Source organism: Megascapheus bottae, chromosome 9 (genome assembly GCF_031878675.1).
Source record: "Megascapheus bottae isolate mThoBot1 chromosome 9, mThoBot2.hap1, whole genome shotgun sequence".
Lineage (NCBI taxonomy): Eukaryota > Metazoa > Chordata > Mammalia > Rodentia > Geomyidae > Megascapheus > Megascapheus bottae.
Genome location: NC_143517.1, coordinates 57,642,790 through 57,665,437, shown reverse-complemented (window position 1 = coordinate 57,665,437; position 22,648 = coordinate 57,642,790). Strand labels below are relative to the sequence as shown.

The window sequence follows — 22,648 nt, the reverse complement described above, 5'->3', positions numbered from 1 at the left end:
CTGTGGGGAGAGGGGTTCTGTGGCCAAAGAGAAGTGAAGGTCACTCAAACAGTTGAGTTCCTGCCCAGCAGAAGGATCTGTTCCCTGGCTCAGGGGCAGAAACATGACTGGGGAGGGTGGTACTGCCTGACACAGCCGAGTGCTGCTAGATAAGAAGGCCAATAAAGAGAGGAGAACTTGCCTCGGGAGGCTCAGCTGGTTCAAGGGTCTACATTCCTTGTCCCCTTCCTTGTCCCCTGGCCTCTAAAACACCTTGGGGTTAAACTGCAGTCAAGTCCACTGCTGATAGCATCGATCTCACTCTTCCACTGGGAGGGGTGAGGCAGGAAGGTGAGAGTCAACACATGAATGGGGAACATGCTTCTTAATACATGAGCTCACAAGTGGAATAAGGGAGAAGTGTGCTGAGAAGGTGGTATGGTTTAGGGTTTTATCCATGCAAGTAGGGTTATTGAGTGGTTCAAAGGTCAGACCACCTTTTCCAAATGGTTCAGCCACTCATCATAGCCTACACATTTGATTCAGCCTTACCATCTGGTACTATTTGCCTTCGCCAGTTTAACCACTGTGGTTCAAGGAATAGTGTTCGCCTTGAGCAAAGAAAAGCTCAGGGACAGTGCCTAGGCCCAGAGCTCAAATTCCAGCACCAGCAACAGAAAACAAAACAAAACAAACGAACAAAAAAGTACCACTTTGTCATCACCTGGGCTGAGGAGAAGGGGCATACAGATGACTGGGATTCCACTGAAGTCTTGCTTTATTCCTTTAACTCTAAAATACTAATATCTCCTTCATAGTTAATCTAGAATAGAGCAACACTATCATCACAGCTGAAGTTCATTAGCTATTTGGTGGCATTTGTCCTCCATGTCATTATGTTCTTTAATCAGCTCAGCAGCATGGTGACGTGGCTAGAAGTGGACATCTCCACAGCCATTTCCACCCTTTCCCATTTTGCTTGCTCTGCCCTGGGAGACTGCTCTGAACAGGCACCACCAGCAGCTCCCATCCCTCTAGTTTTCTCTTTGGCACATTGTGGCCCCATTTCCTGCCCATCCAAAACCTTCAAAGAACCCATATTCTTTTCTGGGTCATTGCTGTGGGGAATAGCACTTGAAATCACATTTTCTTCACAATAAGAAGTTTCAGATGCCCATGGAAATGGCAGTGGGGCCTCCGGAGAGCAGGGATTTGGAGAAAGCAGCTAAAGGTCACATTCTCTCCCATAAGGTCATTTCTGATAGACTAAAAGGCCATGGCTGTTCTGAAAGAATCCTGTTCTAAGCACCCACCATCCTTAGTCCTGGAACTTCTTTTCCTCTCTCTTCCCTAGAGGCTTGGGGATGGTGGCAGCTCTGTTGCTAGTGACTCTTGCCTTCTACTATCTTTGGTGATTTTCTAACCTACTTCTAAACATTTAAACTTTCTCCTTTGTAAATGAATTAACCTGAGAGCATCTCCTAGAGGGATTTTGATATATAAGGTGCAATTACTAGACCCACTTACTGGGCAATTCCAAAGATGATAAAGCACCTTAGCCATGACCTCACAGCTGAGCTGGGTTTCAAGACCAGCACTGTCTAAATCCAGAACTCCAGTTCTCAGCTGCTGCACTGGATAAAGCAGTAAGCTGACTGGGGGGTGCTCAGTGGGTAAATACGCTGTGGGCAGAATACGTGGCATTGTGTGTGATAAAGGCAGTGATGACAAGGTCATGCTGCTGCTTCCATATGCAGTCCATTTGTTTTCCAGGCAGATGTAAGGAGACAAGACATCGTCAGCTTCATTTTTTTTTTTTTTGCTGTCCCCTTGACCTGGAGTCTGCCTTTGTTGTCATGGCAGAATGTCAACTAGAACAGGGAAGCAGGGAGAGTCTGTCAGATCTCACCTATAGTCAAGTTCTGGCTTGACTGTGAGACCCCACTGGCTTTCCCGAGATTCCCATTGATGCAGAGACTGGCTTTAAAACAACCAAATAGCTGGGTATGGTGGTGCAGGCCTGTAATCCCAGCATTCATAGAACACAAAGCAGGGAGATCACGAGTGGAAGGGGCAACCCGGGATACAAGGGTGAGAACCTATCTCATTCCCCTAAATCATCTCCCACCAACCCCCTCCCCCCCAAAAAAATCCCTGAGGAGCCAGCACACACAATGGTTGACCATTCCAAAAGCCAAGTCAGGTTACCTTGGTTTCCAGAGCATCTAACTCACGCACAGACACGGCCAAGATTTGTCCTGGGAAATAACTTAACTATGCTGCTCAGCAGAACTGACCTCTACATGCCGTCGTCTGTCTTCCACCCCAGGAAGCCAAATGATCTTTATTTAATGCCGCGACACCAAGGCTTCCTCTGCGGAGTAAAGAAATTTATCATCTCAGTCCTCATGTTACATCAAGAGAATATTTTAGTTAAAATAGTGATATATATTTCCATAAGTGATTTTACTGTTAAGATGGGAGGAGGTCTACTTTCTCTGCTTAAAATATAACAGATTTGAAGCAACAGCTTCAAGCAGTTCTATCATTTCCTAACTCTGCAATAACACCTACTGTGATGAACTGCCTCCACAGATCGTCCCTCCCTCCCCTCAACACTGGAAAGTAGATGGCATATCTCTTTTGTGTCCATGTCTCTGACCCAGCTCAGTGCCTGACACACAGCTGGCACTCCCTGCCCACTGCAGGGTAGAGATGCAGGGAATGGATGTTGTCAGGGCACTTGTGAGGAGGGGCTGCCATCACAGCACTTTATGTAACACCGTATTGACTTGTCAGCTTCATCCACAAAGACAGACATCATATTTCATTTCATTTTATACCTCCGTGTTTGAAACATTATGACTGTTCAAAATACGTTTTGGAGGAAAATATGGAGTGGAGGAAAATAAAACTTTATGAACGGTTGCCTTTCAGAATTACTTGGGAGAACTGCACTTCTATCTCTGTAGTGATCCTGTGGAGAAGATAATGGAAAGAAGAGCCTCGTAGATGGAATGCTTGGTGAATCTGGTCAGCTTGATTAATCTCCATGTATGCCAGTGCTTGATTAATTTTTAGAACCCTCAAGTGCCCCTTCCTACGGGAAATCTGCCCTGTAGCTCAAGTGAGTTTAAGTGACTTTCCTTTGGACTGCTTCGTTCTGCTTGTTATTACATACTCAGTGTAACACTTGGGTAAGTACCCAACTCTCCAGTCAGCTCCTTAAGTTATGATTTTATGTGTATTGCTCATTGTTGTATATCCAAGGACCAAGAATAATGTCATATAATCAGTGTTCAGTGCATCAGTACTGCATGAATGGATTGCTGGACAAGCTATTAGTCTCTGCTAACTCACATGGCCCATTCTCATAACTCTCATTTCTGGTCTACAGTGCTTTCTCTAATACTAGGCATTTCAAATGGAGGGTGACGTGTACGTTTGGATGTATGTAAGAATTGGCTTTACTGTGACTCAATCACTCTCATCTTCACCTCTCATCTGTGGGCATTATCCTGTGGGCACACCGCCTGCAGAGTGCTGTATTCACCTCCAGACCATCTCATAAAACAAAGCCATACATTCTATCCTGGTGTTACTTTCTGAATGGTTTTCTTTTCTATAGAAAAGAATCTGTATCCAATAAATTGTGATATATCCATACAATGGAGCAGCATTCAGTGATAAAAGGACAAGAAGTAGCTAGCCAGAACAAGACACAGGAAAAGGTTAAATGGGTATTGCCAAGTGGAAGAAACCACTCTGAAAAGCCTACACACTAAAGAATTGCAAGTAAAAAAATATGCTGGAATGACAAAACTATGTAGACAGTTCAAAGATCAATTGTTGCCAGGAGCACAGAGCTTGTTAGGAGAGGATGAACACGGCCCAGTAGAGGGCATTTTAGAGCAGAGAAATGATTCTGTATGGTACTGTAATGGTAGATACATAGTAGCATGCATTCCTCAAAAACCATACAATATACGTAGTGAACTTAATGCAACCTGTACACTTTGGTTTGATAATAATGTTTCAAATGGTTGGGATTGTAGTGCTTGCTTGGCCATGGTTCCACCCTCAGCACTTCATAGTAAATAAATAAGTAGGTAAATAAATAAATAATATACCAACATTGATTCAATGTTAGCCAATATATCACACTAGTGCAAGACATTAATGGTCATGGAGGAGGGGTATATGAGAAGGATCTTTTACTTTCTCCTCATTTCTTCTGTGAAAAACACATGTTCATTCATTGTAAATATTTTAACTTCAACCAGTCACTTGATACATAAAATATAAGAGCAGAGGCCTATGTTGAAGTAGGGAGTCCACCCTCACTGTGTAACCATGCCTCACTTTTCTCTCTGGTCCCTGAGCCATGCTGAGGCCTGCAGAGGCAGAGAGATTTGAAGCATGAATAGGTGAAGCCTATTCCAGCCCTGACTACTCAGCCACATGCTGGCCAACACACCCTAATCGCCAGCAGAGAATCCAATTGAACTCCACAGTCCCTTGAAGCCAAACTGACACCTGCTAACTAGAAGCAGTGACACCACAATTATTGGCCAATGCTCGCCTAGCAGAGGATGGCTGTGTAATGCTGCAGGGCACCAGACAGCGAGGAGAGAGTTCCACCAATTAAGGAGGGCTTCTGAACAGAGCTGTGTATAAGGGAGTCTCTGAAACAAGTGGTGACTGGGCAGCTCAGGCCCCAGGGACACACAGATGGAACTTCTCTGGCAGCAGGAGAGAGGGGTACCACATCACCATGATTACCTAGGTCTCAGAGTCTAACTTTAAGCCTTTTCAGGAATACTTGCTATTTGTGGAAACTGGATAGCATCCCTAAGGCCACTCTCAGAGGCTGGTTCTTCCATATCCAAATGAAAAGCTAGGGCTGTGCCCCAAACACAGCGACACTTAAACCTGGAAGGTCTCCATCGAGGACACCCGGGATTGGGTGGATCTCAGTCCTTCTGTCTGCAGATTCCACGTGACCACGGACCTCTATGTGGTGCATCCTTAGCATGTGCTAGCTCTTGCAGGAGAGGAGGAAGATTTAGATGCTCTCTGTGGTCCAATGCGCCAATTATGGTCTCCGCTCCTGTCTTGCCTCGTGGTGTTCTTTCCCAGCACAATCTCAGACAGAGGTGAGTGACAAAATAATTGCAACTGCTTATTGGCCACTAAAATGGTTTGCTTGTCATGAACCCTACTCTGTCTCAGTGTGCTATGCTCTCTTTTGCCTTGCTGCCCACTGCGTCTCTCTGATACCAGCACCCTCATAAACCTTTGTATCGTCCACTGTCTTATCTTAGTTGACCGCTCCCCCAGGAACCAAAGATGAGGCTTCCAAGGTGAGTCTGGTCCAGGCTGCCATTCAGAGATTGATAAACGAACAGATGCTGGCTTCAAGTTCACCAGTTCACTGTTCAACTTAAAAGATCAATGCATGTTTGGAATGACTTGTTACATGGGGGACGCTAACTCCTACAATTCTCACAGAGCCATCACCTCCTTAGCTTTGTCCAGAAAGCCACAGTTCCCTTCTTGCCTAAGATGCTGTAGCAAGATTAGTAAAGGTATCCCTACTGTCCAATCACTCCTTCCTTCCTTCCTTCCTTCCTTCCTCCCTCCCTCCCTCCCTCTCTTCCTTCATTAAAAAGTCCTGATTTTAAATATGGAAGCCACTGAGCACATGCCTGTCCATGCTCCTAGCTGCTCAATAGGATTATATGATATGGCGGAACCTGTGAACAAGGAAAGCATCCGCTAAAGAGACAGATCACACCCCTTCCAGTTCCAATATTCTTTCTTACTAAAACAGACATGATGACTAGAGCCACAGCAGCAATTTGAGGCTGAAAAAAAAACGAGAGAAGGAAAATGCACAAGTCACAGAAATAAGTTTTGAAACTGGTGTGCTGTGGAGGCAATACTAGAGAACCTGGAACTCCAGAAACACTGCTGGAATGACAGGCAGAAGCTTGGTCCCAGAACCTTATGCAGAGTGGGTCCAACATGTAATCTTAAGAGAGAGGCCTTGAGACACACGCGGGTTAGATCAATGGTTTAGGATTTCCAGTGGACAGTCCTCTGATGACTCCTACACATTCCACTACAAAGGTGATCCTCCTTTCTCTCCAGACCTTGTAACCACCACATCATCTCATCCTTTCTTTCCAAAATAAACAACACTGGACAGACATTTACGAAAAAAATGTATTTCTATTAAAGCCCAAAGAATCACACAAGCAAAGTATTTACAAAAAAACATAAGCATTATAAAATCATCCTATTCTTACAAGGGCATACTAAATCCACTAGCACAACAATGTTCATTGCAGCACCATTCACCATAGCAAAGATATGGAACCAACCTAGATGTCCCTCACTTGATGAGTGGATCAACAAGGTGTGGTATTTGTACACAATGGAATTCTATGCTGCTGTCAGAAAGAATGACATCACCCCATTTGTTAGGAAATGGAAAGACTTAGAAAAAATCATATTAAGTGAAGTAAGCCAGACTCAAAGGAACTTAGGCTCAATGGTTTCCCTCATTTGTCCTAATCAGTAGAAACCTTGGGCTCTCCTAGCAGAGATTTACAATAGAGCAAAATCTTGATACATAAGGCCATATAGTATGAAGCTAATTGAAAGGACCTCCAGGATATTGAAACAAAAGCCATATAACGAATGATTGTTGTCCTTAATGCACTATGTTGTCTCTCATCTCCTTTGCTGTCCCTTGGTTATCTCATATTGTTACAGTATCTCACTTTGTTATCTGATGTATTGAATTTATTTGTATTTGGTTATTTGAAATTTGATAGGGAAGGGGGGAAAACCAAGACGGGTGGGGGATGTTGGGGGAGGGTAATGGGTACCAAGACATGTGAAAGGGTATAAATGCACCTTCTATCTGGCAAATATCATGTAACCCTTTTACTAATTACAATAAAAAAATTGCAAAAAAAATCATCCTATTCTTAACACATTTGACTCTAAAACTTACCCTGTAAGCTTTAGGAATTCCACTCTAATCTCTTTACCCTAAGGTAGAAGTTCTTAAGGTTCACCTCAGAGTTCTGAATTTCTCATTTCTGAAAACATTATCAGCTCATTTGGAGAATGATTATGAGTACAAGATAATCAGCATATTACCTTTGTCTCCTAGAGACATTACGGGAGGGGGGGCAGCTGCCTGTCAGCTCCAGTGCCCCAGGGAATGCTTCCTTCCATGCGTGTGTAAAGAGAAAATCATGAAAACTAGGACACTCAGCTATTGGCTATGAGCTAGGACGAGGGAGGGCTCAGGTGCTTATCACTGTGTGTCGAGGGCCAAGTATGGTAGAAATAGTAAACATGTTTTATAACATGTTTATTTCTTCATCATGTAAGGAGAGAGAGAGAGAGGGAGTGAGAGAGGGGGAAGGGGGGGCAGTGTCTCTCTGGGATTTCCAAATACTACAGTCAGAGCTCTGCCACTTCCGTGCACGAGGACAAGGAGTCTTGTCTTCTTCTTGTCTTCCTCTCACACACAGTCAAGCGCATTCCTTGCTCTCAGTGCTTGGGCCTCAGTGTGACCTCTGGAGGAAGTCTCCTAGAAATAGGCCTCTGGGGAATCATTTGTCAAGCCAGCAATTCAGCAACAAGGCAGAAATCTTTCCTGACTTCTGCAGATAGTGGCTTGCCTCTCAGCCTGGAATTTGTTTACCCTTATCGAAGCACACAAGAACAAATTACCAGCCTTGTTATAAATTCCAGCTCTGTGTCTAGAGGTTGGTTTCTGTGTAAATCTCCAGCAAACTTTGCTTGGCTGGCTGTTCACTTTTGTTCACAGACTTTCATTGGCTCCAGGCTCTCAGAATCATTTATCTTACTAGAAGACACACTAGCTTTCATCAGCAGAAGGCAGGAGGAGAGGGCGATTTGATTCTCTGCTACCTCAGAACCCCTCTATCAAGATAGGTGTCACAGTGGTTCCAGCTGCCAGAAAAACCAGTGGAACTCAGATGGCCTGCAAAAACAGAACCAGTAGACTCTTGTAGACTCAAGTTGTCTGAAATGTTCACTGTGAACAGAAGATCCTGAGTTCAAAATTCCTATCCCAGTAGGTTTGAAGTAGACTCAATATTCCCAATGCCAATGTGGTAAGGCAGGAAAAGAAGAAGCTCTCCACAAAGCTAACAGATAACAAAAAAATGAAAGATGCTGCTTGGCCTGGTTGCCTCAGCTTCAATGACAAATGGCCTAGCGAAAAATGAATATTATTTTAAAAATCACTAACAATTGTTAAAGAACACTTTCTGTGGTCCAACCATGTAGAGTGTGTGTGCCCAACCAGCTTGAACTCTCAGGTATATTACTTTGGAGTATTGTGAAAATTAGGGACTAACACACACAGGCAGGTCAAGTGCTTTGCCGGTGGCCAAAGTGATAAGGCTGATGGTATTGAAAAAGAAGCTAGTTAGCCTTCAAAGCCTGTGCAGGATAGGCTCATATTATTGCTTTCCAAGCATTAACATGTTCTAGAACCATCTGCAGATCTTGTTAAGATGCAGATTCTGTTTCCACAGGTCAGGCAGATGCTGTCTTTTCAATGTATTCCCAGTATCACCTACCACCATCTGGAGGACTAAGATGCAAGGTTTTCGGTCTCGCCCAGGCTCCATTTCCTTAGAGAGGAAATAAATGGATCTGGTGTCAGCCCGTGAAGCAGAATGGATGGGTGGATGAGTGGATGGTTGGACAGACAGACAGACAGACAGACAAGGAGACTGGGAAAAACTGGAAAAAATTAGAAACATTTCTGTCTTACCACCTTCTTTTACCTGTTAGATTACAAGGGCAGGAAAACTCAAGAAGGGGCTCTCGCTGCATCTGTTCTCTTCACTAAAATGGTAAAAAGCTGAAGAAGTCTCTAAGAATGTGTAGAGATAGAAAACAGAGAGGTATTCCTGAGAGACAGAAGCCTAAACTCACTTATTGTACTTATGTTTTGGGGAGACCTAAGTCTATCTCCATATTTTAGAAAAATAAACACCATTCCTGGTACTCACTCAGGGGTGATTAGAGGATCTATATGACATGACCTTATGTATTCCTCCAGCTCAGAAAGGGTTAAGACAGCAAATAATAGCTGCCATTTCTGCAAACCTTTAACTGCCCATTTCTGCGTGAGGAACAGGAATTATTTTTCTCCTGCATTTCTTCTTATTTTATTCTGTTATTCTAAAATAAGTCTTTGCTAAACCTCTGACTTGTCAGACCCTTCAAATGCTTTTTTATGAGTGGATCTCTCAAGGACTTGTGATTTAGTGTATGAAACTAGGTAGTGAAGAGAAACCTGCTGTTGTCACTCACTGTTTTCCATGACAGCAAAATGTATAAACAATCCTAAGTGCTTAGAGCCCCCGAAATAGTCACCAGCAGCTAGAGCAGATAACATTTTTACTATGGATGCCAATGAAGTCCTCAGGACAAGTGCCCTGTATGTTTTACTTGTTCTCCTACTACGCTGGGCCATGATTGGTCACGGAAGGCCTACATGTAGACATGTTCCTTCTTGGTCTCTAACAATAGGTAGAGAAGTAAGACCATATATGATTGTGCATGAGGCATATTCCCTCACTACTGAAACAGGATTTTGAGCGGGAACCCAGGGAACTATGGGAAAAAGTAGAGCAATCATTGGGCCACGTTACCTGCCACATGTCACATCCACTACTTTCAGCTTCTATTTACCTACTACTTCTCCTACTTCTCCTGTCTTTCCCTAACTACAAGAAGAACTGTAAGAAATAATTTCACATCCGGTACTCATCCGTCCGTTCCTTCAGCCTCTTTGAGAACAAGCTCTGACGATGCCATCAGATAGAAAATAACGCAAGAGGTTGTACTGTGTACAGCAAAATATGACTGTTCCTCTTCCACTCATAGCAGGTGGAGTCTGATTTCTCACAGAATTCTCCAACTGCAGTTTAATTTAATCCTATCAGCTAGACAGGGCAATGCCCTAAAGCACTGCAAGATGCATAAAGCAAAAATATATATATATAATATATATATATAATTATTTTCATTTGCCTCTAGAATCTTAGGTGAATGAGAGACCTAATACAGTATAGAAAGATTTTCAATAGCAAAGGATACAACTACACATGTTTTGCTGTTTAACCTCCAGATAAACAGAGAAATCAAATTAGCTAGAGAAAGCTGTCAGATTTTGTGGGAGGCTAGGTTCATGACTGACTGAAATGACTGTCCCTGGAGCTGGTGGACAAAGCCAAGAAGCTACCAAGGATATATTGGTAAATGCTGATCATGTTCCAGACAATTTGTGTAAGAATCTGTCAGGGATTAGGTGACAAGAATTTTCCTGGTAGGAGTGGGAATCATTTTGACCTTGACAAACCAGCAGACTTATTGCTCACGTTGGTGGTGTGTTTGAGTGCCTGTGGGAAAGCAGTGACTCCATGCAGCACACTGGAATGCAATTTATTTATCTGTGTTGGCATGCCCCCATAGCACTAATGATTCATAACCTCCCCTGGTAATAAATTCATTTGTCAAATTAGTCAGGATCCCCAGGTTTATCCCCATTCTTTCCTACTCTGGGCAATCCTCATCTACAAAGATCACATGTCCTTTCCCGGTTGGAGGCCATCTTCTCTTGGCTTGCTGCTGACATTTGTATGGGTGTACAACACTCTAAATAACCCAGCTGAAACTTTTGGACCAGCTGCTCTGGGCAAAGCATGCCCTACTTAGAGGAGGGGTAAGAGGAAAAAGAAACAATAATGCTTTGCCTCTCCAACAGCTCCTTGTTGCTGTGGCTGCTAACCATAGCAGGATCAACGGGTGTGCTCCAGAGGAAAGGTGCCACACAGAGTGAGTGGACATTGAGGCAAGCTTGCCTCAGTTTGGAGACAGGTGGATAACTGGGGACATAGGAAAGTTTACTATCCAAAGGGCCAGATTCAGAAGTTTAAAGCAGGAAGTAAACTGAAAAAGGAGATAAACTCCCCATCAACCGTAACTTTAAATTATAAGATTAAAAGATGTAAGATGAGCTTTCTAGAGCTGCCTAGTCCTTAAAATATAGGAGGAGCTAATCTAAATCTGTCTTATCCTTTGTAATGATAAAAATCTGGGAAGTCCATGAATAAGTAGAGAGAAAATCAAAAGGGAGTTAAAATGAAAAAACTGCTTTATTCAAAAGGAAAGGCAAATAGAAGTCCTAAAGGTTGCTTGGGTTTTGGGGTACCCCTCATCCATCTTACCCATCCAACAAGTAGGAGTTATGTTGCATAACTCCTACTGCTTATTCAGTCTTCAACTTCCATTTCCTGATGGGCACGAGGAAATGTTTCTCCTTGTCTGTTTCTCTCTACTTTAACCTTGTTATGAAATAAATCCTACTTCAACCTTGTTATAAAATAAGCGACAGTCCTTTCTGTGGGACACCCTGAAATGCATTTCACGAGTGGATCTCAAGAGCCTTTGACTAGGAGTGGAAACCAGGAGGCTCAGGAAATCCCTGATCCATTTTCTAGCGGCAGGCCCACATTCTGTGGGTTGATTGATTTGTCAGCTCTGGGATGCTGCATTACTTATGGATCTCCTGAGATAGCACTAGAAAAATAGAGAGAGACAGAGGCAGAGGCAGATGGCAAGAGAGGTAAAGTAGATGATAGATGATAGATGATAGGTAGATAGTAGATGGACGAAGAGACAGACAACTAGACAGATGACAGACAGAAAGGCAGGTAGATAGATGCAGAGGCAGAAAGACAGATATAGATAAGACTGACAGATGGGTGAGAGGAGAATTACTAGCTCACATGGCTATGAAAATTGAGAAAGTCAAGGGTAAGTTTCCTATAAACTAGAGACACTGGAATGATAGCGTGGTTTAGTGAAATCTCAGAGCCCCAGACTAGTGAGGCTAAGGCCAAAGACCTGCGAATTCAGCAGACATTGGTATTAAGTGGCCCTGGAAGAGGCCAGAGAATCTGCAATTCTGATATGGAATGCAGGAAAAGTATATTGTACATTAAGGAGAGAAGAAAGGGGGACTAAATACAGAGAGCTAGAGGGAGAAAGAAAGGAGTGGAGAGAAAGGATTTGAGGGGGAGGAGGACAAAGAGGAAGGACCAGATCATTTTTGTTGTATGGTCCCTGCCCCCAAGACCTCAGAATCTCACATCTGTCTCCTCGTAGGCATGCTCTCACTTGTCACTTAATCCAGTGACGTTGTCATCTAGTGCCCTGGTTAGCCATCACCGATGGGGACAAGTCTTAATCACTTTTTTTTTTTTTTGCCAGTCTTGGGCTTGAGCTCAGGGCCTGAGCACTGTCCTTGGACTTTCTCAAGGCTAGAGCTCTACCACTTGAGCCTCAGCACCACTTCTGGCTTTTTTCTATGCATGTGGTATCAAGGAATTGAACCTGGGTCTTCGTGCATGCTAGGCAAGCACTCTACCCCTAGGCCAAACTCCCGGCCCATCTCATTCACTTTTAACAGCAGTAGAATGGGAATGAGCATGACCAAGTCTCCATTCTGTGAGGTCTTAGGGAAGGATAGCCTGGTCATGCTGAGTCTGTTATTAAACCAATCCTGCCTCAGCCTTAGAGAAAAAGCTTCATCTTCTTGCTGCTTCACAGCTATATATGGAGTAGTTTCAGCCTCTCCAAGTTCACAAAAGCTAAGCAAATATAGCTTTTTGTACTTATACTTCTGGTTTCATCTTTAAATATTCCTTGTCTGGCATCCCCAACTGTTTTCCATACTCTTAAGGGAAAAGGCAGAATTCTATGTACTCACTAGTTTGTTACTTAATCAAAAAATGTTTGCTGAACACCAGTACTCACTGGTGATGGGGCCATGAGTTCTTACAAGGCAGGGGGTGTGTTTTAAGTTCTCTTTGTATCGTACTTAACTGGGATCAAGCATAGAATGAATATTTAGTATGGATTAATGGAACTTGGCTAGTGACACCTGCTGGGCTGGGGCTTTCTGAACCATACATTTGGCCTTGATCACAGTTCCCCAAAACCAAACCCTGACCTTAAACCAAAGGTGAGTCCAAGCTACGTGGAGAGAGACCCCCACCCTACTCTCTACTCCTGCAATTAAATTTTATTCATCCAACAAACTAGCAAACAATCCCCATGCAACCAACTTCAGCAAAATCCTTGTACATATTTGTGCTTCTTAATAACCCTTATTTTCCCCTTCACAGATTTTTTTCCTATTCCTTGTTCAAGGGCCACACTACTTTGCTCTGTTAGCTTGATCTGCTTCCACTTAACCTGTTTTAGAAGCCTGAACAACACTAAAAAATTCAGAATCATTTTCTGATGGACTTTTAAACACATCCTAAATAAGAATGACAGGCTCGTCTAAAGACAGACTCCTTCACTGTGCATAGAGTTGTTAAACATTTAACGGGCAGGAGTCATTGCCTCTTTAAATTGGGGTGCTAGGGTGGCAGGTCAAAGGTTGGACTTCTAAAAAAGCCCATAGTGGTGAAGCAATAAGGAAGTAAAATCATCTGGTAATGTGTTGTACAGGACAAAAATAAGGGCTGAGGAAGAGTAAGGTTGGCACAAGGTGGTTATGATGTAAGCTGAGGCATAAAGAATACAAGCATTTAGCTTAGAAAAACCAAAATGCGGGGCCAAGAGAGTGGCCTAGTAGTAGAGTGCTTGTCTAGCATGCACAAAGCCCTGGGTTCTATTCCTCGGTGTCACATGCACAGAAACAGCTGGAAATGGTGTTGTGCCTTAGTGGTAGAGCTCTAGCCTTGAGAAAGGCCAAGGACTGTACCCAGGCCCTGAGTTCAAGGCCCAGGACTGGCAAAAAAAAATTTAAAGAAAAACCAAAATGGGGAACACTCGAGGTCTTAAAAAAAGCCCAAGTCTGGAGCAACCACAAATTGGCCAGAGACAGAAAACCAAGTCTGCCATGGCTGGGTAGTATGAGCAGGTGTGAAACTGACAGGAGGCGAGTGGAAGAGGTGGTACTTGTGGTATGAGAACAAAGGGCCTCAGCTATACCAGTCACTGTCTGGGACAGGTAGGAGACTTGGAGTGACTGTCACTACAGTACTACTGGATATATGACTCTGGGTACTGAAAAGCACACGATCTGTAGTCATAGGAAAAATCCTTAACATTTGTCATTTATAAAATGAACATTATGATAATAATGTCCACTTCCTGTGTGAGGATTATCACCTTTGTGAATTCTCCATTATGTGAAGCACGATTCTCAAGCTTGCAAGTCCAGAAACTCAAGTCAGTCAACCTACTAGAGTATTCCATATTAACCAATATTAACCCGGTCCACAAAGTCCAGCATAAAACAAGATTGACAGGTTATGGAAGGAAGAAAAAGAAAGGACAGAGGAAAGGAAGGAGGGGAAAAATGAAGGAGACAGGCGGGGAAGGAGGAAGGGGGAGAAAGTAACTATCAAGCCTGCTTGCATTTTCCATAAAGATGTCTGTCCATAGACATTCGCATTCTCTATAAGCAGTCTATCCTATAGCTCAGAGGTTTCTCAACCAACAGGGAGTCGAGCCTGCTCAGTAACGTTCAGGGTGAACACCTAGAGCTGTCATCAACAGCTCTACCCTGTTATAAAGTCTGTCCCATGAACTTTGTGCTGGGGTGTCTGCTTTATCACAAGGTACTAATGACAGGGCCCTTCTGACCCTGCCCAGACTGGCCGCACCTTCTATTTGCTTTTCTTAGAAAGTGACTACAGTATGAAGAGAGTCGATCTTTAGCTGTTGTTGTGGACAGGACAGCCATGGCCTCCTAAACTCTATAGTCTGAAAGCCTACCTTCCAATGTGATGGCATTGGAGGTGGGGACTCTGGGATGTAATTAGATCATCAAAGGTGGAGACTTCATGAGATCTAGGGCCTATACAAGAGACCCCAGAGAGCTTGTTTGGCCTCTTCCTGTCATATGAGGTACAACCAGAAGATGGCAGTCTGTATCCCAGAAGACAAAGTCACCAGATTCCCAACCAACCTGGTACCTGATCAGATTTCCTTTCTCTAGAACTATGGGAACTATGAGAAATCACCTAGCCTAATACACAGTCTTATAAGAAGAGACTACAACGGGCACTGTTGTAATTCTGAGATTGTTGATATATTCCTCGTATCTCTGCTCTTATAGGAAAGATGAGGTCTTTCCTATAACAGTCCAAAGTCCATTTGAAGAGAGGCAGAAACGCTGTGCAACAGGAGTGTAAATTACTATGTATAACATAAATGATTGTAGTGGTGGTGATATTTAGAGGGGGGGGGAGAAGGGAGGGAGAGAGAGACGGGGGGGAGGGGAGAAACAGGAAAGGAACAACTGAATTTCAGGGGGAGACGCAGGGAAGGGATAGGGATAGTGTGTATACAGAGGTGTGACTGAGGGGGTGTCAGGGAAACAGGCCAGGCAGAACTTCTAAAAAGCCTTCACAGTCACATAGCAGACCTAGGGTTGCTGTGCTGTGAAATGAACCAGAGGGATTCCTTAGACCCAAGCCTAGAAATGAATAGAAGAAAACAGACAATAACTGGTCAACCTGATTTGCAAAACCTTTCTGTCCACCCCCCCCCAAACACACACACAAACACACACACTAGGTTCCCTCCGTTACCTGTCTAGCAGAAAGCCACACTGAGCAAGTGTTGTCTTCCTTTGTCATGTCAGAACTCTTTCTCCCTGGAAGCATGAGAAAAAGAAAGAAAGAAAAGGAGGTCGTTGTGCTTGCTGAAGCCTCTCTCATTATTGACAGCCTTGTCTCCTCTCTGAACCTCTCATCCGCCCTTTCTCACACAAGAAGTGCAGCATAAGATTCTTAGAATTTGGATTTATTTTTTAAAAATCCTTACATTTGGATTTGCAGATATGCCAATATTTGGATTTGTAGAGCTGTAATTTAAGCCAGTCTCTCCCCTGGAACTGCCTGGTGAGATGCATCTTTCATGAGGTTCCTGCAAGGAGCCCAACTACAAGCTCAGACTCCTGAGCACAAATCAAACTTCAGCTCAGCATCAACACAGGATGGCAGAGATTCTGCAACAGCCTTGCTGTTCTTTCCCCCTCCTCCAGGGACGAATACAAACCTTCTTCAGGGACAGCCCAGCTGCAGGATGGATGCATGACCCACTGATGGCCTGAGTTGGGCTACAGCTCCAGACCCCTTCTCAAGGGCTTTCCTTATCAGCCATGTCCACCCAGTAGACTAGCTCTGGTCCAGTCTAGCTAGAGGAAGCATACTCTGGCGACTTGGGAAAAAACAACGAATAATTCAGAAATGACAGACTCAAAAGCTTATGGGCCTCCCTTTTTAGCTCAGGAGTCATGCTATGATTGGGTTAAAGTGGAATATTCTTTGGTGGATTTGATGGTCAAATGCAGGCAGGCTGGGAGAAAGCTAAGGAAAGTAGGTGCAGCACCTCTGAAAGATGTTACCTAACCAGGCCTTCTCCTATCCTGGAAAAATAAGAATACACGCAAAAACAGGCTGTAATATTTATGGCCTCTTTTACTCAGTGACTCTCTTGGTCCAGACACGTGAGGATGTCTGTAAATGCCTGTTTTGTCTTGGTGGCTCTACTCCTCTGCTGGCTGCATCCATTCCAAACACAGCCTTCTTGACAGCCTTTGGCTCAGGCAAGGCAATGATCAGGAAGGGAAAAGACCCAGGTCAGGGGTGGCCACTGACCCCATCTGTCTAGACATGCGAGTGTTCAGGGCTAAAACCAGAACAGTTCCCTGTATAGCAAGACAAGCTGGGCACTCAGACCTGTTGGTTTCTGGCCAAACAAACAAGCATACCTGCCTGCCATCCCCAAGGCTGCTCAACACAGTGTGAAAAGCACATTGGGCCAGCCAGATTCAGACTCAAATCTGTCCTTTCTCCTTCAAATGAGCAGAGTTTGCATTGACTTACTTCCCTTACACGGTGTATGTTTGTTGGGGCTGTAAATGTCAGGTCTGGTGTGCAGACTTAGTACCACGATGCCCAGGACAAATGGCTATCTTGGATTCCTCATATGAAGTCATCACCTGGCTCTTGATGGGATACAAATAATTCCTGACATTTACATAACCTCTGAGATTTACAGGGCGCTTCCACATACACGGTCTTGCTGCTGGAGCCACAATGAGGCAAGGAATATCAGCAGCTACACTTTAAAGGCGAGTAACCTAGGCCCAACACGGAGAAGAGGCAGGTCAAAGGAAACACTCTTGGAAAACATACCTGTCCAGGTCTTCTGGCTCCATTTTACTACTGCTTACCCCCTAAGGTGGCCATAAAAGGCTCATAAGTCTAGAAGATTCCAAACACAAGGAAAGACTGAAGGAACTTGTTTTACAGCACAACTATTGGGCTGTTGTTGTATGCTGCCATGAGCCTAGGGCCTAGGCTGGGGATAAGCCAGACCAGCATAGCCAGAGAGTTCTGTGTCTTTCCCCCTGGGGCCTTGCTAGGGACAGGCCAGAGTTCTACATGGCCTAACAAGAGAGTTCTGTCCTCCCCTGGGGCACCAGCTGGGGACAGACTGAATTCTACTCTGTCTCACTAGAGTTCTGCACCTCCCCTCCCCTTCCCCTCCTGCTCCTGTCTTGTGTTCCTAGAGTGAACTGCTTCATTTAACTGAGATTTTTTTCACCACACCTGCAGCATCAGGGCTGTGGCCTCAGGGAGAAATGTCCATTTTCAAGTCATCCAGACCAGCCTGGACAGGAACACTGCAAGGGTGACTAACCAGCTCTCAGCACACGTTGTGTTTTGGGCCAGCCCCAGGGAGGTGTGTGGGCCTTTTCTGATCAGCTAAGTCCATTCTCCATGGGGAGGAAAAGCCTTACTCTCCCAGGCTTGCCTACCTCTATTTACCAGCACTGTCCAGGGCAAAACTTTCCCCTGTGGTTGTTTTGATTGCTTTATTATTTTCATTTCCTTTCCTGAAATACCTCAGATCTTTCCTACCTCTGGCTTTTGCTTTTCCTTCTGCTAAGAATGTCAGGGCCAGTCCTCATTCTCCAAGTCTCAACTTGAGTTCTACTTCTTCAGGCGTCTTCCATGAGCCTTGTATCCAAAGTAGGCCACCTGTCACCACCTCCCCCTTAGTGGCTGGTATGTAACCCTAGCACCCTATTTTACTCTCCAAGGCCTGGATCCCTCTCACGGATACTTATTTAGTCCTCTTATTTCTCACATGCCATCAGCATGTAAATGTCATAAGAGGAGGATTTTTGGTTTGCTGTTCACGGTTATATCCCTCGAGTCTGGTAAAACCAGACACTCAAGTATTTATTACATATATAGAATCTGCGCTTTCCATTGAAAACGAAGGGGGTAAAAAAGCTTGGCTCTAAAAACACAAATTTGTATAATCTTCCTCTCTTACCATGTATGGAGAAGCCATTTCTTCTCTGTTCATTCTTTATAAAAGAACTGACAGCCAAAACCCCAATGGCAGGCATTTTGACTTGATTCTTTTATCTCTAGGCCTGGAGATTCCCTTCCCCCTCTCAGCCTCCTCTACTTCCTATCCTTGAAGGACATGTCAGTTCCTGGAGTCCATTTCTCTGTTTCCCAGTCTACATGCAATCTATAGGGACAGACTATCAATATAACTCAGCACAAGGCCTGCTGAACTTGTAGAATGAATGGTGAATAACACTATGTTTGCAAGAACTACACTTTGAATCAATTTCTTCTAATAAGACTAACTAGTACAGGATTGTATGTTGAGTTATGGTCAAGTGATATATAGACTATACATGTATTAGATTTAAATGGTGGCCAGGAAAACAACCTCTAGGGCCCAGAGACAAAGGACCTAGGAAGGTAAGCGAGACAAAGGCTGGACTCCGCTGTAGAAAACAACTTTGCAAGACACCCACCAGCCAGATCCAGCTATCATCCTGGAAGATGAGCCTGAGAGGCTCATAAGATTATTTTTTAAGTAAAGTTGGAAATATAAATTTTTTATTATTTGAGAGGAGCGATGACTATGTGTGAGCAATTTAGTCAGGACTAGATGAAAGGTAAAGCTCTAGATGGTCCAGGTGGTTCAGGTAACTAAATAGAAGATAAAGCCTTAGTTATTAAAAAAAAAAATCAACATCTCAGTGCTAGTGGCTCATGCCTATAATCCTAGCTAGTCAGGAGGATGAGATCTGATATCTCCATTTGAAGTCAGCCCAGGTAAGAATGTACATGAGACTCTTAGATCCAATCATCCACCAAAAAGCCAGAAATAGAGTTATGGCTCAAGTGGTAGAGTGCTGGCTTGAGCAAAAGGCTAAGAGAGAGGCACCCAGGCTGAGTTCAAGCTCTAGTACTGGACACACACACACACACACACACACACACACACACACACACGAGCCCATATTAGAAGTAGATTATCAAAAGGCATCTTGTGGTTTTTCTATTGCTTATTTCGCAATGCTAGGGATTAGAAGCCAGGGCCTTGAGCATTCTACCAGTAAGCTACATTCCTACAACTTGTACAAGAAATTCCTGATCCACAGCTAATGTTTCCCATCCTCTACTCAGAAGGCATCTATTTAGTGAGCAGCTGCTAAATACCAGATATTCAGACATGAAGCAGAGTGGAGTCTGTCCTTTTTTAGAGCTTGATAGCTTTGAATCTTTTCTTTTTTTCAGTCCTGGGGCTTGAATTCAGGACCTGGGCACTGTCCTTGGACTTTTTTCAAGGCTAGCACTGTACCCTTGAGCCACAGCACTACTTCCAGCTTTTTATGTGTATTTTGTACCAAGGAATCAAACCCAGGGCTTCATGCAGGCCAGGCAAGCAGTCTACCACTAGGCCAAGCTCCTGACCCCAGCTTTGAATCTTTAGAGTTGAATAGATCACTACTCTGCTGCTCAATAGATCTGATTATCTGCAGAGACAGACAACTAGACCTGGCTTCCTCAGCCATTAGATCTTAGATGTAGAGTGTTGTCATCAGAAGAGGTGCAACACCACTGTATCTTTCAATCAACTCGCCCATCTTCCACCAGCCCACTCAGCCACTAGGGGCCCCGTGTTCCACCATATACCCGATAATACCAGAGCTTTCCAATTCAGATAGGCAGGAGAAAGCTCAGCCACTCTCATCAAGCATAACTCTCTCTATACAGCAGTCAGTAGCCCTCAGAATACGTGCTATCCAAGGTCCAGAGACAGATTACCCAGTCACATGTACTGGAGGCCTCTCTGAATATATTTAACTTGCAGTTGCGTTAACACACCCAAGTCTCATTTTGGTCAATCTTAACCTGTGACTGGTCTTAGACATACTGAAGGACTAACTTCCATCATGGCCCTGACAATATTGATTGTTCCGGCTTAAAGGTACCTAAGAAGATTGATTTTGCTCTACAAACTACAAAGGGTCACAGGAGTATTAGTATAATTTGTTTCCACTATTTGGTTTACACACTGAATAAATAATAGTGTTACCTGGAAATTTTTTAGTTGAAAGGTAGAGTGATGGTAAACAGGATTCCGTCTGAGTAGAATTCTTAAGAGTCAAACATTTTATTTCACTTTATTAATTTTCTTGTGCGGTGCTGAGGTCTTGACTCTGGGCCTGGGCACTGTCACTTAGCTTTCTCACTCTACCACTTGAGCCCTACCTCCCCTCCACCTCTAGCTTTTGGGTGACTAATTAGAAATGAAGCACCTCGCTCACTTTTCCAAGAAAAATCCTCTTTAAAAATCAGCTTCCTGAGTAGGTAGGATTACAGGCGCCTGGCTTTGTGATTTGAAAATATAAACAAAAGCCACTTCTGTAGAGTCTGCCTTAGGTATACAAAAACTGAAACCAGCAGGGGGAAATGTCTTCTAGTGGATGAAGATGACGTAAACAAGCCCGAACAGCCCTAGTGCTTCCCACTCTTAAGTCAGCAGGAAGGAAATACATCCCACAGGGGCCTCCCCGCTAATTTGTTTCTAATTTAAGGACAATTAGGAAAATTTTGCTCCACCCTTACCCCTCCCCCCATTTCTGCATACTTTTTCTCAACAACCCGGAAACAACTGTGAACTCAGTTTTTGCTAACTTAAAAGAGGGACATCTAATAAATAGAACACTGGTGGTGGGAGATGGTAACTCTGTGTGTGTGTGGGGGGGGGTGTGGGTGTGTGCGCGGGCGTGAGCGCGCCCACCCAAAGTTTAACACCATCCGTTTTGGAAACACTTCTGAAGAAGCTCTCCTGTACACAAGAGTCTCTCTTCTTGACTTTCTGGGTTGCAAAATAATGTTCCAGGCCAAAAAAAAAAAGTCAAAAATCCCTAAAAATTGCTTTTCCCTCTCCACTACTCAGAAGAAACTGAAAAGAAGGAACAGATAGGAAGTCTTCTCCGCCCTCCTGCTTCCCAGCCGGCAGGTGGCCTATGACTCCCGACTCCTCCTGGCGCAGAGCCCGCCTGCCCCGACCCTGCGGGCCGGACGCCACCCAGGGCCCGGGGTGGGCCCGGCCCGCGGCGGGCTGTTTACCAGCGGGATTTAAACCCAGTGCGGCGGGGGCGTGGCCAGCAGGGAGCCCGTCGGCCCGGGGCGGGGGGCGGGGCGGGGCGGGGCTCCCGGTCGCCGGGGCACTCCACCCGGAGAGTCCCGAGCTCCGGGAGCGAGTGCCTGTCTCTTTAAATGCCACGGGCTGCGCTCCCGCCCGGGAGCTCCGAGCCGGATCTACAATCCAGTTCCCTCCCGCTCCGGTGCTTGTTGCTCACCCGGCCCGAGCCGGAGCTGCCCGCCGCCGGGAAGCACGGCTGTCTCCCTGCTCCTGGCACCCTTCCTTCCCCGGGAGATCCGGTGGAGAGCTCTGGGACCGCAGCGCTGGCAGGAGGGAGGGGGCGCGGTGAGAAGAGAGACCGCCCCCACACACACACACCTCCAAGTCTGGGGGCGCTGAGGCCACCGCGGGGGTCCGACATGCGTCGCTCTGGGGAGCCTGGCTCAGCTGCCGCCCGCGCCGCCCGGGGAGGCACTGCGGAGCCCGCACCTGCAAACTCCTCCTAGAAGTCTCGGGGCGCGGCCCGGCGAGCCACCCCTCCCCGCGGGGCCTCCACCTTTCCGGCGGGTGAGTTGGCGCTGGTAACCCGAATCTCCGGGCTGGGCTGAGGGCGCGAGCGGGCGGGCGGGCAGGCGGAGGCCGCGCCGCAGGTGAGCCAGGTAGAGGGACTTACCTGCCGGGGCTGCGCCGCCGGGTTCCGGCCGGGCGCTCCCCGGCGATCCGGGCGCGGAGTTGCGTCCCGGGGCGGGTCGGGGCGCTGGGGGAGCTGGGGGAAGTTAGGGGAGGGGGAGGAGTAAAGTTTCCGTTCCCTCCACCGCGCTCCCGCGCGGGTTTGGCAGGTAGGGCGCGGGCGGAAGCGGTGGAGACAGCTTAATGCCCACGGCTTTTTGCCGGGGCCTTGAAGACGGACGGGGGCGGGGGAGAGTCGGACCTGCCCTGCCTCCCGGATCGCGACCCTAGATTTGGAGGAAGGAGGGAAAGGCTGCAGCTCCCGGGGTTACCCCTGAAATGGTTCCAGGTGCTCGGCCCCCCTCCGTCTCCTTCCCCCGATCTTTCTCCGCAGAACAAAACGTCTTTTCCCCTGCATAGCCTCCTCGCCTCC

The 22,648-nt window shown here is 45.5% G+C and overlaps 1 long non-coding RNA gene across 1 annotated transcript; it reads right to left on the bottom strand.

The window, feature by feature from the left end:
- Nucleotides 1-2,109: 2,109 nt before the first annotated feature.
- LOC150059233 (uncharacterized) lies at nucleotides 2,110-22,350 on the bottom strand. Its single transcript, XR_016536703.1, has 3 exons — nucleotides 22,220-22,350; nucleotides 15,660-15,724; nucleotides 2,110-2,353 (listed from the first exon to the last, which is right to left on the bottom strand). It is a non-coding gene; the product is annotated as an uncharacterized LOC150059233 (long non-coding RNA).
- Between the last annotated feature and the right edge of the window lie 298 nt (nucleotides 22,351-22,648).